Source organism: Lygodium microphyllum, chromosome 9 (assembly GCF_053477565.2).
Source record: "Lygodium microphyllum isolate KBCC chromosome 9, Lygodium_microphyllum_v1.1.10, whole genome shotgun sequence".
In the NCBI taxonomy this organism is placed as follows: domain Eukaryota; kingdom Viridiplantae; phylum Streptophyta; class Polypodiopsida; order Schizaeales; family Lygodiaceae; genus Lygodium; species Lygodium microphyllum.
In genome coordinates, this window is record NC_141143.1 from 140,221,558 (window position 1) to 140,240,531 (window position 18,974).

Consider the following 18,974-nt stretch of genomic DNA (forward strand, 5'->3'; position numbering starts at 1 on the left):
TGAGGGACTATGCCCACATGTGTATGTGGCCAAGTGGAAACATAGGTGTATCTAAGTCCACAAAGAATAAGGCGCTCCTGTGTTGTTACGATGTGACTAAGTGGTCAAATAAGGTGTGATTGAGTGCTAAGGAACACCACATGTCATCGATTGGAAAAAATATCATGTGTGATTGAGTAGAAATAATGTCACTCATGATTGATTCAAAATGTGCTCATGTGTAAGAAGAAGTAGATCAAATTATTGCCTAATATATTTAGGTAAGGAACCCCTACCAAAGAAACATTTGAGTGAGGTAGCCACTCATGTGTAGACCCATGAAGAGTAGCTAAGGTGCTCATGGTGATGACCCACCACCTGAGGCAATAACTTTGCCACCAAATGGTGTTATGATAACCTCCTACAAGCACCACCTCAACAACTCTCAAATAATGGCTACCTTTCTGGGTTAGTGTGTCAACAAATCCAACCTATGGGATAAGAGAGTAGCATGCAACCTTGGTGGTTGCTCGAGAGAGATGAGTGGAGTGTTAATGAGCCATGATTACATTAATGACAATTAGTTGCCATCCAAGTTGACTTTGGGAAGGTACAACCCAAAGTAGCATTAGCAATTCAAGGAAATAATGGAGGGTCTCAATTGCATGGCATCACAACCAACACCACCACTTATAATTGTGTATATTGCCAACGCATATGTGCTTGGAATAGAATCGCAACATTTGGAGGTTGTTGCATTGAGGTCGCTGTGAGATTTAAACATTGAGAGGATTTCACATGCATGTTTTTATTATCATAGTGTGGTGTTTATTACCACACATGACTTGGAACATGAATGTATCCTTAGAAAGCTAGAATGGCAAAAGACTAGTACACTAGAAATATTTGACTTATGTACATTTAGGATCCTACCCAAATTCCACCACAAAAAGGACCATAACTTTCACTCTAGACCTTGTAATTGGATCATTTTTATATCGAAGCAATCAAATGAGCCTTTTGAGCTTATCTATGGCCTTAAAATAGTCAAGATTCCCACCCAAAAAAAATTGCGTAAAGAATTATCTTATTTTTATTTGTGCCTACCTTCCATCTCAAATTATATATTATGTCTAAGTTTAGTTGCATTCTTTTATTGTGATGAAGTTCTAGTCTATTTCATCATCCAAGTCCAATCTATCACATCATCCAAGCTTAGGTATATGATTAATTCTCTCTCTCTCTCTCTCTCTCTCTCTCTCTCTCTCTCTCTCTCTCTCTCTCTCTCTCCTCTCTCTCTCTCTCTCTCCTTCCTTGTGACTTGGACCCTATGGCATGTAGGCATGAAATTCACGGTTGTTGAAATGAACCAATGTGCATCATAGGATCCGGGTTGTCTTGGCTATGTTACCTCTTCTTAATTAGAGAGAATTTAGCATGGAAAGTATATAAAACTTCTTTGAATATTTTTATTGTCTTTATTTATTGAAGTCGAAATCATCTCAAATTTTGTTATGAATCTAGGTGAGAGTAACCAATTTATGCTTTAAGAAGTATTGAAGGATATGCTTATGAAGAGAAAATATGAACCCAAAAAGTGGAGACCCTTACCATGCTACCACCTTGTAGATAAGTGGTTATATACCTAAAAATGACTAAACCAATATAGTTGTAAGATCTTGAAAACACTCAATTATAAAAAAAAATCTTTCTCCATGCACATTCAAATTTTCTTTACTTGCAAAATATTTCTCTAACATAAAAAGGACTCCATTGAACTTTGTTTTCCCTATCCTACTAGTGAAATGGTATTAGGCAAAATATAATAATTGAGCACTTTTCAAAAGCTATTTAGGATATCTCAACAAACAGAATGATCTAATACTAAGTACCCATAGGTTGGTCAAGTTATTCTTGATCAAAATCTAAAAGGTAAATCCATAATGACAACAATATGCTAGGACTGATTACATGTTTCCTAGACAAATAATTGTCTTGTTGCCTAATGTTTTATATTCCACAATCCTTGTTGCCTCCTTATTCAATACATGTCCACAACTTGATCTTCCTTAAAAGATGATGTTTGGAAATAAATAGTTGAAAGGTGAGTGGAAGGTGGAAGCATGGGCAAAAGAAGAAAGAAGAGAGAAAGAGCTATGGAGGTTCAAGCAAGAAGAGAGAGATGGGTATATGGGAACTCCAACACTCACAATGTGTGACCTACCTTTCCTTATCCTATTCTTTCACTATAAGAATAAATAATGAAGTGATAATGATGGGTGTGTGCCACTTTTAGTGTATAGGTGTACAAGTTTATATACATGTGAATCTAGGTAGCTAAATGTATGCGGCCTTTAACCCCCTAACAACCTCCCACCTAAAGATGAATGTGCCTCAATGAAGGAGTAAAAGAAAAAAGGAGAAAAGTACAACATGTACATAGAGTACAATAGGATGAGGAAAGACATGATCTCATCCTATGCCTATCAACCTCCTAAGAAAGGTATATCATTCCACAAGAAGCCTTTTAATGAGAAAATCTACAAGATTCATATTTGTAGGGATCTTGACAAGCTCAATGGACTTGTCCTCTATCTTTTTTTTTTTGATAAAGTGATAACATATCTTGATGTGCTTTATCTTCATGTGGAAGACTATATTACATCCTAATTGAATGGCACTCATCGAATCGAAATGCAATGTAGGAGTCATAGTCATACTAAGATATGCAAAACCAAACAACCTTACCATAGGGCCTCCTTGCAAGCCTCAATGGCTACAATGTACTAAGCCTGAGTAGTAGATAAGATTGTGCATTTTTTCACCCTAGTCATCTAAGAGATAGCACCTCCTATATAGATAAAAACAAACCCAGAGATGGACTTTTTACTATATATATGTCTTATATAGTCCGAGTCAGTATAACCCACAACTCCTATATCCTAGCTACCATAGCAAATATACATATCTATAGTGCCTAGGACAAGTGGCTATCATGTCATATATCGAAATGACCACTGTGGATGCATATGGAACCTTGGCCATCTCGGCTCTCTCATTATCTGACTGCAGACAATTGGCTGCAGACAATTCACTTGACTAACCTTCACATGAGAAGGTAAAGTAAAACCAATGGGCTTACCATCCTGCATATAAAATCACTTGAGTACTCTATGTATGTACTCCTTCTAGGACAATTGGAGAATTTCCTTTTGAATGATTGCACATAATATGCACACCAAGTATGTGTGAGGCTTGTTGGTTGTTGCATATAAATGTCCTCATGCAAGTCCCCATATAAGAAAGTCCTCTTAACATCCATATGATAAAGATCTAAGGCCAGGACTAAGTGTAAGGTAGTCATATTGACCACATCAAAGAAGATCTCATCAAAATCGACTCATTTTCTTGCTTAAAGATCTTAGCAACTAATTTGGTATGCTATACTAGTTTAGGGTGACCAATGGTACTCTTCAACTTGTAAACCACTTGCATGGCAATGCACGCTTTCCATCAGGCAAGGAAACTAAGTACCATGTACAGTTCTTATGCAATGAATCAAACTTTGATTGTATAGCCCTCTCCCAAGAATAAAAACCATCTCTATGCATAGCCTTTGCATAGATAAGTGGATCAAGAGAGTTTGTAACCATGACATAACCCATAGAGATTAGGAGAATATGAGGCTCGAGTAGAGCACCTAAAAACTAGTTTTGGGGTTTGTATGACATGCCCTCTCTATCCAACATTACAATCCCACATAGTATATAGATCTTGGGCCACTATATTATCAACGACTATACTAGGCTATCTCACTTAGACTAGTTGTATTGTGATTGGAGGCTCCTCTTGAAAGATCACCCTGTGTACCTCAATCATCCGGCTTGGTCTCATGTGTATCTTATCCTCATGGAAGATAACTTCATGGCTGCATATAATCTTTTGAGCCCTATGAATCCTAAAGATGATAGGCATCTTACTTACATCCCCATATCCAAGAAACATACACTTGATAAACTTTAGATCCAACTTATTGTGTTTGTCTTTGGAATATGATAGAAAGCCTCACATCCAAAGGCTCACAAGTGTGTATACAGGGGGGATACGGGGGAAATTTCCCAGACCATACCTCCTCTATAACTCTACCACCAAGACCATTGCATGGGACTCTATTCATGAGATGCACAATAGTAGTAATTTTCTCAACCCAAAAGATCTACAACAAACCTATCTGACTAAGCATACTATGGACTCTTTCCTAAATAGACTTGTCCATGTACTTTGCAATACCATTCTAGGGTGAGTTGTTGGGGCATCAACTGATTATTAATCATTTTCTCATCGCATAGCTTCTTAAAAGCCTTAGATACATATTCACCCCCATTGCCGAACTATATGCATTTTAGCCTATACCTAGACTAGTTCTCAACCATGGTGAGAAATCACTAAAACCTAGGCAAAACATATGATTTCTACTTAATGGGATAGGCCCAAAAAGTATGTAATAAATCATCTATGGATATGACAAAATACTTCATGCCACCCAAGGATTGACAAGGCATGGGGCCACAAACATCAAAATACACAAGAACTAAAGACTCACCCATACGTATAGAACCAAACTTATTATGCAAAATACAAGTCTACTTGCCATAAAGACAATGATCACATGAATCAGAGCAAGAGCAATCCAATGGTGGGAGATACTACAACGGGTCAATACTTTCATTCATTTCAAATATATGTGCCCAAGGCTAGCCACGATGCCATAAAGATACATGCAGAAGATCGGTGACACCTAATACATGGTCAACAAACCCAGAAACAAGCAAAGAGTAGAGGCTATCAACCTTAGTACCTCTAGAAAAAACAAGATTACTATGGGTGATCTTGCATGGAGAATCACCAAATGGTACATGGTACCTATCATCATTTAACTATCCATCACCTATGTTAATAACATACACAATGCAGTATCATCTCGCAATCTAACCCGTAACAATACAGTAGCTATGAAACCAATGGTGATGTAGGGCAACATGAAAGGAAGCCCCCGAATCAAGAAGCCAACACTTAGAGTAACCAGACAATGTATTGATCAATTGAGTAGTAGCATCAAGAGATGAAGCTGCAAGGTTGTAGTCATCAAAATTGTACTTCAATGCACTTATCTCCTCTATCTTCACACTAGACTTTGATACAATCTCGATGGACATTGCATTTTCTTGTACTTTTCCCTTACATATCTCATTACACTTATCCTTGCATATTTATGGAACTATGGCCTAACATGACCTTGCTACCCACAATAATGACATGTCAAAGAGGACTTACGACCACGAGACTAACTACTAGATTGTACACAAGGCTGAGACATTTTTCATTGTTGGACTATGAGTCTTTCCCACGATTATCATTACCATTTTCACTATTTTTGCCTCTAACAATCAATGTATGTTAAGCATGAGATGCATCAATGTTCTTTATGTTTACTTTTCGTGTGAGTAGACCATTCTCTATATCACTACATTTAAAATCGCCCTCAGGGGGACTAGCACTCATAGTAGCATGAAAAGTGTCCCGTAACTTAGGTAGTGTGACAAGCAAGAACATAGACTTTATGTTATCCCAAACTTGATGTCTTGCGATATAAGCTAGTTGAAAATAGAGTGAAACTCATTAAAATGAGTAGATATGCGAGTGCCCTCCTTCATATGTGAACATCCATAAGCTTCTGTAAAATGATATAATTGAGATGAAGGACTCTGCTTGTCATAAAGATCAAGGATCTTTTTCCATAACTCATATACACTATCCTCAATAGAATAACATTGATATACACTTGCTTAGACATTTAAGTTAGTGTGATAGTGGACTTACATAACTCATCAAGATCATCCCAACCTTTTGGCTTTATAAACCCTCTCTAAAAGGGTGAAGCTAGCGTGGAAGCACAAGTAAGCAAAATCAAGGGAGATGCGAGCTACGGTAGATGGAGCAAGAGAGCGAGAGAGAAAGACACAATATGTGAGAACTTCAACAATCACAATGTGGGAATGGGCTTCCCTTATTCAATAGTCAATGAAATAATAAAGAATAAACTGATAGTGATGGGTATCCACCACTTACAATGTACAGGTGTGCAATCACAATATGTGTAGTAAATATAGGATGGTATAGACACAAGCGTTGTTGCCCCCAACAACCTCCCATGAATGTGTCTCTAGTGAGGAGAGAATAAGTGATGGTATAGATGTGCATAAAGTACAATGAGATGAGAAATAGATGCCATCTCATCATATGCCCATCATCTTCTTAAGGAAGGAAAAATGTTTTGCTAAGAGACTTTTAGTGAGCAAATCTATAAGATTCTTGTTAGCCAAGATCTTGACAAAGCTCAATAGACTTGTCCTCTGCCATCTCCTTGATGAAGTGATAGCACATCTCAATGTGCTTCGTCTTTAAATGGAATACCAAATTCCAATTGTGAATTAATTAAATATCACTCATAGAATCTGAATGCAGTGTAGGAGCAATAATAACCAAGGTTTGTCATGCTATATAGCCTAATCATAAGGGTCTCGAGAAGTTCACCTTCGGAATGATGAGATCAAAAGAGTGTTAATACCTCCTAATTTCTCTCAGGGCCACTGTACCCCTTGCAAGCCTCAGTGGGGGGTGTACTATACTCTACCTCAATAGCAGATAACACCATGCATTTCTACACCATGTACACCTGAGAAACAACACCTCTAGTAAAAGTAAAGAGATGCCCAAAGGTGGATTTATTGCTATTTGCATGTCCTATAAAGTTGGAGTCAGTGTACCCCATGACTATAGTGTCTTGGCCACCATAGCAAATACACATATCTGTAGTGCCTCTTTTAATATCACCAACCAGGTGTAGCCATATAGCGCACCACAACTTCCACTACAAATTTTATGTCAGGGCGAGTGGCTATCGTGGCACACATTAAACTGCCCACTATGAATGCATAAGGGATATTAAACTGCCCACTATTAAACTGCCTACCATCATGAGCCTTCTTCGTATAAAGATACAAATCCATATGACTGTGAGTATATCTCTACAAATGCATGAAAGTATCAAACTTATAGTATTATTTTCTAGGTTCTTGCTTAAGGCTATAAAGGCTCTTTCTCAACTTATACACTAGGTGTTTCTTGCTCTTTTCCATAAAGCCCTTAGGCTACTACACATAGAAATCCTCATGAATGCGGAAAATATATTTTCATATCTATTTGATAAAGGTCAAAATCTAATTTTACCAACAAGGCCAAAACCAATTGTAGGATAGTCATCTTAATTACAAGAGACAAGTTTTCATCAAAGTTAACAACATGCTCCTATTCAAAACCTATATGCTAGCTTGGGGTACCCAAGGGTACTCTTTAACTTGTATACCCACTTCCATGGAAATGCATATTTTCCACTAAGTAAAGGAACCAAATCCCATATATGAGTTTTTTGCAATGAATCAAACCCAAATTGCATGGCCCTCTCCCAAGAGTAATTATCACCTCTACACATGGCCTCCTCATAAGCAATGGACTCACTGGAATATGTTACCATAACATAATCTATGGAGAGTGCAAACTGATCAAGCTAATGTATATCTCTAGTAGACCATCTCAAAATAGGTTGTGGGGCATGTACATCTTGTCCAAGATCATGATCATGGGCTACTAGAACATCGACTATTGTAGGATATCTAGTTGATTGCATGATCATAGGAGGCTCCTCTTCAAAGATCACCTTGTGTACCTCAAATATTCTCCTTTATGAACAATAACATCATGGTTGTGAATGACCTTCCAAGCCTATGGATCTCATAAGTGATAGCCCATCTCACATGCATCCTCATAACCAAGAGAAATGCATTTCACTAACTTAAGGGCTAGATTATTATGTTTGTCCTTGGGTACATGGCAGAAAGCCTCACATCCAAAGACTCTAAGATGCGCATATGAGGGAGGTTTTCTAGACTATACCTCATCTATAACTTGACAAGCAATAGCAGCGCTTGCATAGGGATTTGTTCATCAAGTGTATGACAATAGTAATTGCCTCAGTCCAAAAATGTTGTGGTAAACTTGACTAACTAAGCATATTGCAAACTCTTTCTTGAATGGTTCTATTCATGCACTCTATAGTACCATTCTAGGGTGGGGTGTATGGGGCAATTAATTGATGCTTAATATCCCTCTCATCACAAAATTGCTCAAATGCTTTAGAAAAACATACTCACCCCCATTGTCAAACCTTAGGAATTTTAGCTCATACATAGATTGATTCTCAACAAGGGCAATCCAATGTTGAAAGGTGGATAATAAATATGTTGCCAGGTGGCACCTACGCAAAGGGATGAGCACCTTAAATGGTTCTCCTTTGTGTGTACATTGGCGAGATGAGCGCCTTAAATGGTTCTCCATCAATGCGGAGCACGTTCCTAAGAATTGTCTTAGGTGGAAGGTCGATGGGGACGCCTATCCTTTCCTAGCATCGATGTAAGTGTGAACGTGGGTGATACCATTTTATCCACATGAGTATTAACGTCTTCATGAATTAATGGAATTCCAAATTAATTGATTTATATGACTAGCTGCAATTATTCAATTGGTTATTATTCTAATATGATTTTTTGAATTTTTGGCAGTTGATGTGTAGAGCAAGCATAATTTGAAAGGCACGCCATGCACAAGCATTTTAAAGATTATTTCCTCAAGAATTTATTTGGCAATTATTGGATTATTGTATTAGACGCACCGCTATTTCTTATAAAGTGTGTGCATAGCCTCTATGTAAATATTTATTAGCAAAATAGATTTTTAGAAGATATGTCCAATAAAATATTAATGGTTCTAGAGAGTTGTGGGATGCACAACTGCTAGCATCCATTAATTCAGATTACTCTATCTCTTTTCCAGTACACTCAAACTCTTTATACAAAGAGTGATTGTAAAGGGCCTAAATCTTGGGCAAAGAAGATTTCATAATATTATTATAAATACGGCATGAAGGGAGCTGCCCACTTCATGTCGGGGGGAGATTGAACCCAATCTTGTGTCGCTTCATCTTACTTTACCCTCTCTTTTAGTCTATTTTTAATTTCTCATGAGTCATATGCAATTTTATGAGTAAAAGAGAGAAATAGGGAGCTTCTTCCATTCACTACTCGCAAACCACGCATCCAATGCTCACAACAAAATATGATTTTTGCTTAACAAGATATGCCCAAATCTTATGTAAATAATCATCAATGAGCATAACAATGTACTTTACACCTCCCAACAATGAGACTGGTAGGGCATAGAATCACATACATTAGAATGCATAAGAGTCAAAGACTCACTTATGCACACAATGCCATACTTCTTATGAGATTTGCATGTCTACTTACCATTAAGATAATGGTCACAATAATCAAAACATTTATAATCAAGAGGTGGAAGATACTGTAAACGAGTAAGCATTTTCATTCCCTTTAAGAATATGTGCCCAAGGTGATGGTGCAATAAAGATACATATGGTATGTCAGCCGCACCCAAGCATGGTCAAGGGATCTAGATACAAATAAAGGACAAAGATTGTCAACCTTGGCATCTTGAGCAAAAACAAGATTCCCACTTGTAATCTTTCATGAAAAAACACCAAAAGATACATAATAGTTTGCATAATCCAAGTAATGAGCAAATAGAAGAATTTGGTCAAAGTTGCTACATAGCATATATTATGTAGAGTAAAAGAGCTGCCTGAAGGAAACTGTAGCCATGCATCCCTAGTGCCAAAAATATCGAATGCCAAGTCATTTTCTAGTCTCACAAAACCTGTCATGCTACAATAAGATTGATACCAATCCCTATGGAGGATAATATGAAAAAAAGTCCTTGAATCAAGCAACCAACACTGAGAATATGTAGACAGTGGAGCATCGATCAACTAAGAATCATCAAGCAAGAAAGTTGCTAAGATGTACTCATCATCTAACTTAGGATGCACTATATTTATCTCTTCAATCTTTACACTAGACTTACTACGGATAATGGTGAGATTATCAAACTTTTCTTGTACTTTGCCCTTGCCTTTCACTTTGTGCTTATCATCACACATATTATGGCCCGATGGTCAAGTACGATCTTACTTCCCACAGTAATGATATGTCAGAGAGGACTTATGACCATAGGATTTACTGTAATATTGTCCTCGAGATAAGACCTCTATGAGTCTCTACCATGGTTAATACCACTCTTACCATCATGTGTCTACTCCTAATAGTCGAAGCATGAGAAGTACGAGGTACATCCACATTCTTTTTCATTTACCTCCTCTATGAGTAAAGCACCCTCAATATCCTTGAGTTTTAGGCCATCCTTAGGCATATTAGCACACATGGCTCTATGAGAAGTGACTCAAGAAGTGTCACAAGCAAGAACAAGGGAGATAAATTATTTATTGAAATGTGTAAATACACTAGTTCCTTCCTTTATGGAAGGTTTATAAGTTGTTACAACCAATACATCTATGATAGAAGACTTTACTTGTTATAAATATTGCATATATTTTCCCATAACTACCAAGCATTATCCTCAGTTGCAACAACACTGAATTAAACCTATTTAGGCAATGACAGTATAGGGGTGGATTTACATAGCTCACCTAACTCATCCCAATCATCATGATCCATGCCTTTGGACTTTACATTCTTGGCTTTCAACAATCTAACCTACTTCTCTTGGACTAGTACTCCCAAAGCCATGTCTTCTACTATATGAAATTTGTACCATTAAGCTTTTCAATATTGAAAGTAGTGCCATCATTTGAAAAACTAGCCATAATGATAATGTACCAATGCAAAATCCATGAGAATGGGCTGCTATAAATGATTGCAAATCAGCCACAAAACAAGAGCAAAACAAGAGGGAATGCCAAAATATAGAGTTGTCCACCAATTGTAAGAAATAGACTACCAAAGTACAATGTCTACCCTCCAAGACAATGTTCAAAACTATAACTATAGCACTGATGTAATAAATGCAGTAGTATGACCAAGACCACTGTGGGCAAATAATTAGGAAAGACCAAGCTTCCACTACCAAGAAAATCCAAGTAACAATCTAGATATGTAAAAGAAACTAGCATTGAATAGGCATATAACTCATTTTAAAGTCTATTATAAACTCAAGGGGATCAATAACCAATACATCCCATATGCATAGAAATCGTGTATATAAGAGATCACAAAATCAAGTGTAAAGATCCATCAAATGCACAATTAACTGAGTAAAGGATAATGAAGCTCAATACATAACTAAGAAGCATGTGTATATCATTGAATCCTACAAATAGAGGTAAGTGCCGGTGTCTAAAGCATGTAAATCAAATCAGCCCACTAGCATGTATAATTGCATCAAAAAGTATCCAAGAGAGCATGTACATAAGGTAAGAGTCCCACTATCTCAATAAACCAATCTCAACTGCATAGAAAATCCAAAGCTCTAATACAAGATATCCAAGTAAATGCAAATATCTCACAAGCACATCCACTAAAGCATATTCACAATGTAAAAGAGCAGTGCAAGGCTCAATATATCAAGTACATAACATTTGGTTGTCCATAGACATCAATCGATACATCTAAGAGCATACAACCCATATAGGTCTTCAAATTTATAGTGTCAATCATTGAAGCAAATGAATCATATAGCCAATGCCTCAAGACATCAAGTGTAGCTCAAAACCTAGTGCCAAAGCATTCCATAATCATATATGGGTCAAAGCATCAATGGTAAGCATCAGTACATTCAAATGGCATACACATAGAGCATGCATACTTCAAATGTATAAATCTTACTGTTAATAGCTTGTTGTCCACAATGTATATAGCAAAGAACCCTTCTTAAGATGGAGCTATTCCGGTTTAAAACATTCCAAGAAGCATCTTGGTACATGACTGTAACATCCATCAATGATCCAGCATCAATGTATGAACATATGGGCATTGAGAGATCTCCAAGCCTATATATAGCAGGTCTATTGTAAATAGCAACCAATGATAGAGATATATTACCACAAGAGAGGCATGCTTCCATCCTATGGGATAGGAAGGTCAAACCTCTAGATGTTGTGGAGATCCATGACAAGAGAGATCTAGACTTTGTTTTTGTGAAGTTTGTTTTTCCAACTTCCCATATATATGCTACATCTGAACCACCCTATCCATTTTTCCAAGGCCTACCCCTAGAAAACAGGCAAGGGAGATAACCTAGAGGAGGATCATGCTTGTGATAAGGGTTAATCGAACTTACCCATCAAACCGTAAGAGGGAACCAAGAAAGTGGAGACCAAAGAAGGTACTACATCCAAACCTGTTGTGCAAAGGCTACTAGCGACACTGTCAACAAAGGATTGTTAGCTCCTCCTAGCACAGTTGGCAGAAGCAACAATGATACTACCCTTGTTGGTAGCAGGCACTACAACCTATTGATTCTGACAAGGAGACACCCCTCAAGGCTAACAAAGCTATTGAGAAGGAAAATCAATTTGCTCCTAGCAAAACGCATGAGACAAAATACAAATGTGCTAATGGAAGGATACATATCAAGAAGCTTACAAAAGGGGGTAAACCTTTACCAATATATGTGCTCCTCTTTCTAATGTTGATTCCTCTCAATAAGACCCACATGGATTGTGTGTGGGTTGTGTTCTAGAAAGCAACAATGCACCCTACTTTCTCTTGCTCATAGATGTAAGCTTGATATCTTTTGTGTGTAGAAAGTCAAGCTAAACGCAAGTAATGCTAACGTGACCACTATTCTCAGCTACCTCTACTTCCACAATGTCATGAAACAGGGCAAAGGTGACCTATTGATTTTTGTCAAATGTAAATTTAGAGCCCAACCGATTACATGTGATGGCATTGGACATGCCCTAGGTGTTGGACTTACCATTTTAAGAGAGACCCTTGACTGCTTCTTTGTCTACACCCCTAGTGTATCCCGCACGCATGCAGACACACGGCAAATGGCTTAAATCACACATGTGTGATGACAACACCGTCCTATTTGGGGACAGCAATAGTTAGTAGTAATCGCTCCCATGGTGTGGGAAACATGATTGAGGAAGAAAGGAGATCATGGCAGGGCATCCAATCTACTCTAGGCTTGGTGGATGTTGCGTCCCTCATTGCCTGTGAAGAGGCATGCTATGTCACCTGGCACAACAAACACATTTATGATTCATGGAGAGGTGCTGGCCTTGATAGGTTCTATGTCAACCATGATGTTGAATGGATTTCCCCCTGACATCATGTATCAAATCTTTGTCGATTGTCTTGAAATCTAATCATCTTCCTATCATGATTACCTTTAGGATGATATGCTCCTGCGACACTAACAAATCTCCCCCCCCCCCCCCCCCCCCTTAAATTTAATACTAGCTTTCTAACCAACAAAACCTTTGTTCAACATATGCAAAGCAAGTTTGGGCTAAATTGCCTTGTCACATCTATCTGTTCTACTTCTCATTGGGAGCAACATATGTAGGTAGTCACTTTTAAGGATATGGAAAGCATCAAGCTCGGTTGGGGAGACAACATCTTAGTTCAATTGAGCAATGTCAAAACTGTCTTCTTGTCGCTTTTCTTTGCACTCCTAATGAACACACATCACTTCATCTCTTGCAAAGTGTCGAAGGTTTCATTAGGGATAGGGAACGCATCGCATTGCATGTCTCAAGATACAATTGAAATATATTGCCCTTCTAATGCAAGAGCATTGACCACGACTTGTATGCTCTGAAGAGAAAGCAAAAAAAAGAAATGTTGGTCATGATCAAAGATGAAGAGGGTAAGAAGTATTATGATGATGCTACCATTTCTAAAGTATTTAGGAAGCATATGTCCTCCATCGCTAGCTCCCCTTTCAATACCATCAGGACTAGCATCATAGACTTGAGGCCTTTCTCAGTCACATTGATAGCTTTGTCAACTCTAATGTTGCCCTCTCCTTATCACACCCCTTCACCATTGAAGAGCTACATTTTGTCATGAACTCCATGAAAAAGGGTCGTGCCCCTAGCGCCGATGGCTTCTTGATAGAGTTCTTTCTCTCAATCTAGGACTTTTGCTCGAAAGATCATTGTGATATGCTCAATCAATTCTACTCCACCGGTGCCTTGACCAAGTTCACCAATTAAGGCATGGTCAAGTTGATTCCTAAGGCTATGGAACAAAGGAAGTCGGGCCAGTGTTGGCCATTGACCATGCTATATGTGCCTTATAAGGTGATGGCAAAGGCTTTTGCCTTTATATTAGACACGTCGTGAGAAAACATCTTCAGAGTAGATAGTATGACTTTATACATGGTAGACACATCCATCATGATGCTATTCTTAATTTTGTACTTGTGCACTAACTGAGGAGGAGGATTTCATTCTTCTCAACATGTATCTAGATGAGGCTTATGAGAGTGTTTGCTGGGAATTTGTCCTAGTAGTGATCCACAAAGCTGGTTTGGGCCATCGATTATGCAAGATGGTCGAGGCCTTGTTCTCTAAAGCTTTTGCTTTGGGATCTACTCCAAATCTATGACATATTCGCGTTCATGTCTGGCTCCAAGGTAAGCAATCTAAAGTCTAAATTATTGTTCTTATCATGGGGAGAGAGCACACAATGGATATCTCAGCTTCGCTTTAAGGTAATACCCAAAGGGCAGATCATTTGCTACATGGGTGCTCCACGCTCCTATTGGAGTGGGAGTCACCTTAAGAGTCGCTTTTGAATGGTTTTTTTTGTAAGATGCAATCCAAGATTGCCAACACAGACTAGCCGGGCACCTCATCCTACTCAACATGGCCCTCTCTATTCATTTCCATCTGTTGAAGGCTCTGTCATCATATGGAGAGGCTGAAGGGTGGCCTACTGTGCCTTGGGAGTAGCTCACCTCGCCTATTGCTTAAGGGGGTGCTGGCATCAAACCACTGCATGAGAAGGCGGTTAGAATGCATGCTTCCCTCCCCGAAAGAATGTGGGAAGGGCAGCTGTGGTCCATCATGATTTCCGAATGGATAACCAACTCTAAAGTCTTTGGTAAGCTATGGCCAGATATGCTACATGGTACGACATCCTATTCTCGAGATCCCCCAAGATCAAGAGTTGTTAGAAATCACTATTTTCTCTCTTTCAGTGGCAAGGCATTGGTGTAGGCAGAGTTGATGCTTCACTATGCTTGAACGTCTAGCTCTCCCCTCATGCTTACACTCTGACAAGCACCAATGCTAGCGCCTTACCCTGCTCTGGAGGATTGTTACTAACAAACTAGCCACTCAAGATAGGATCTTCGTGTTATCAGGGTCTCCCCTCTCTCTGTCCCTTTTGTGGAAGGCACAACGAAACAATCCAGCACTTATTTGGGAGTGCCATCATAAAGTCCAGCCTCTTTGGCAGAAAATCAGAGCCTTTATGGATAAGGTCAGCCTACACCAATCTATCAACTAGAAGTGTGATCTTTCTCAAATAGGTTTGTTCTATTTTTCATTACACAACACTAATTGATTAGACTCAACCTTGACACATGAAAAATACTTATTTTCAAAATTTCTTAGATGCCTAGTATCCTATAGGAATCCTTAAGTCAATAAAAGTACATTAGACCATCATTTATCTACATTTACAAGCTCAATCAATGTTTTCAAAGGAATGGCTTACCACAACTATACTGAAGATGCCAATTTGGACCAACATGAACCTTACAAGGTTCACAAGGATTCTAATAATGATAACATAGGTGCCATCTTATATCAAGCAAGTCGACGTATCACATTTGACAACCAAAAGCTCCCTAACACCCAAATATGATATATCACACAAGAAAATGAACTCTTGGTGATCAATGACGTGCTTATACTTTGATGCCCTTGCTTGTAAGATGCTTGATTCATTGTATGGATGGATCACCATCCACTAAAACTCCTCTGCAATTACCCATCAATTGATTTGACTTACATGATCAATTTGTGGGCACCAATCTCTAAAGCAAGTCAAAACATAATTAACCATCAATTGTCTACACTTACGAGATCAATCAATTTTTTAAAACATTTGGAATGGCTCATTGTAACTATGTCGAAGATGTAAACCTAACCCAAATAAACCTTGTAAACATCACATCAAAGCTAATGATTAAAAGATAGGTTCCATCTTATATCAAATTCATCAACCTATAAAAGTGAATAGTTTCAAGCTCCTCTACACCCTAATATACTATACCACATGAAAAAGAAGATGTTAGCGATCATCCACTTACTTAAGATTTGGCATTCCTATTTGCAAGATGACTCATTCATTTTACAGATGGATCACCATTCACTATAGTCCCTTTACCATCAACCCAACCTCCAAGTTTGTATAATGAGGTCAGCAAAACTCATCCGAGAGTTTGATTTTATGATATATTTTCATTACCAAGCAAATTGCCATTGCTTTTAGTAGCATCAACAAGGTCCATGCTTTACAATTTTGTGCAATCCTAATTAGCTATTTTATCTCCTAGAACTTGCTTGATAGATCCTCAGTTAGCTCAATGAGCTTAGACAATCCGAAAGCTTGAAAGTTGACTACAAAAAAAAGTTTAACAGTATTGCATTAGCAATTCTTTATTCTCAAACAAGACAAAGTATGCATGGAGTTATCCTCAAGCAAATTTTATGTGGGTAATGTCAATACAACAATGCCAAATATCTTGGTATACATCAAACTTTAACCCTAATTAATGACATTTCTCTTAGCCACACATGAAATCCTTTGTATAGAAGATACACGCTAATGCAACTAATCTTAATATAACTTTCAATACACAAAAAAGCCAATCTATCACAGGGATATGAATTTTCAACTTATTGTTTTGGCATGATCAAGATGTGCACATGTGTGTGGTGCACATATGAAGTGCAAGTTAAAGTTTGGGCACGATGATAATCAAACCCTAGCTTGGGAAATGGGGGAGGTCAATAGAATATGTGACAAGTTATGTTGAATGGGTGCTAATGGGTGCTTAGTAATGAGTCTTTGGTCTAAACATTAAATGCACCTTCGAAGATGTCTCGACGTGTCATGAGGGTTAGAAAAAGTAAATCTTTAATGCCAAGGACCAAAGCTAATGAAAGTTTGAACACTTTCAAGTTCATAAAGCTTAGCATTTTAAATTGTTAATGGGCAATGAGAAAACTATGGGCAAGGCCTAGTAATTTTTGAAATTCCACATTTAATTATAATTGAAAATTCATTTCTAAATGTTCATGGGCAAGTATGATGCTTGAAAAAATGAGAGAGCATGCATGCAAGGCCAAGATTAGCCTATGGGGAGCCATTTTAGTGTGGTTGGCTAAGGAGAGAGGGTGGAAAGCATGGTACAGCAAGCAACCACTCATTTGTGTTCTCTAAAAACTAACAACAATTGATCAACACCTCTAGGAAATAAGTGACTAATGCCAAGATATAAGCAACCCATTGGCTATAGTGCTTTGGCATGGGCACGTGCAATAAATGTTGCTTCTACTTCACAAATTCTCTCTCTCTCTCTCTCTCTCTCTCTCTCTCTCTCTCTCTCTCTCTCTCTCTCTCTCTCTCTCTCTCTCTCTCTCTCTCTCTCTCTCTCTCTCTCTCTCTCTCTCTATGCCAAATGAGAGTGAAATCGAGACAATTTGGGGATTGGTGCTACCAATCCCTTTGTGACAACCTTAAGTTCTAGAATTCATGAAGAGACCTTCCAATCAATAGAGGAAGAGGTGATTTGAGAGCTGCCTTTCGAATGTGAGACAAGGCATGACTCTCCTTAGGTATTGGAGTCCAATATCTAGTAAACAACAAGATTCGTGAAAATTGATGAAATAAAATCTAAAGAAACATTGCAATTAGCGCCAATTTTAGGGCTAATAAAACATCAATTGTCTACCATCAATTGGTGAAGCATTCATTTCATTTTCTTTGAATTTATTGCTTGCTATAATTATTCATTAATCGTGTCATTTAGCATCCTTTTTGAGAATGTTGGTTTCACGAGTTCTTAGGCCCTTACAAATTTCCAATTGAAATTAATGTAGCAATTGATGTTTGTATTCAAACTGCTTCATGTTAGCCATGGCCATGATGCAATTTGGGTTATTAACTAATTGAGAACAATATCTTGTTCTAATTTTACAAATATAGATAGGTGCAAGCACACATCAAGTAATTCTTCAACAAGTACTTTTTTCAATTATATGTTTGCCCATTGAAATAGGTAGTGATCATGAATGTAAGTTCACTATCATTTCTAGCAATAGGTCTTTCAAGAGTTGGAGTCACTTAAATATGAAAATTTTTCAACTTACATATCTGCTGGAGCTTTGTTTTCCATGGACCACAAATTAAGTTTGCTTATAACAACATATTGGATATAGCATATTCTTGCTTATATACAATTACAAATGTAAACCACCAATCAGAATAGGATCAAATGGATGTTTGATCAAATTTTGCATGATACACAAGAGAGTTGACAATTACTAGCTATATATTTTAAACTTTGAGGGTTCAGTAGGTATGTGGATGTACCTTAAGGTACCACTCTAAAAAATGCATGATGACAAGTATTATGGAGTACCCCGAAGGTATTTGAAGTCAATACACAAGATTTATTGGGCATATTCCTAGTTGGATTTACCTTCCAATATCATATCCATGTTTGAAACAAAAAACAAGACAAGGTGAATTGCTCGTCCCAATTAACAAAGTCCTATATGGTAACAGTGTGAATAATATCATTAGAAAGGTCAATTTTTTACCTATCGACATAACTAACACAAATCATGACAAGGCTCAACCTAAGAGACCATTTGGAATTAAATCAAAGTACCTATAGGGAAATTATGGATATGCAATCAACTATTTGCACGATATGCACAGGATGTGGACAATTGCTAGCCATACATTGTAGTC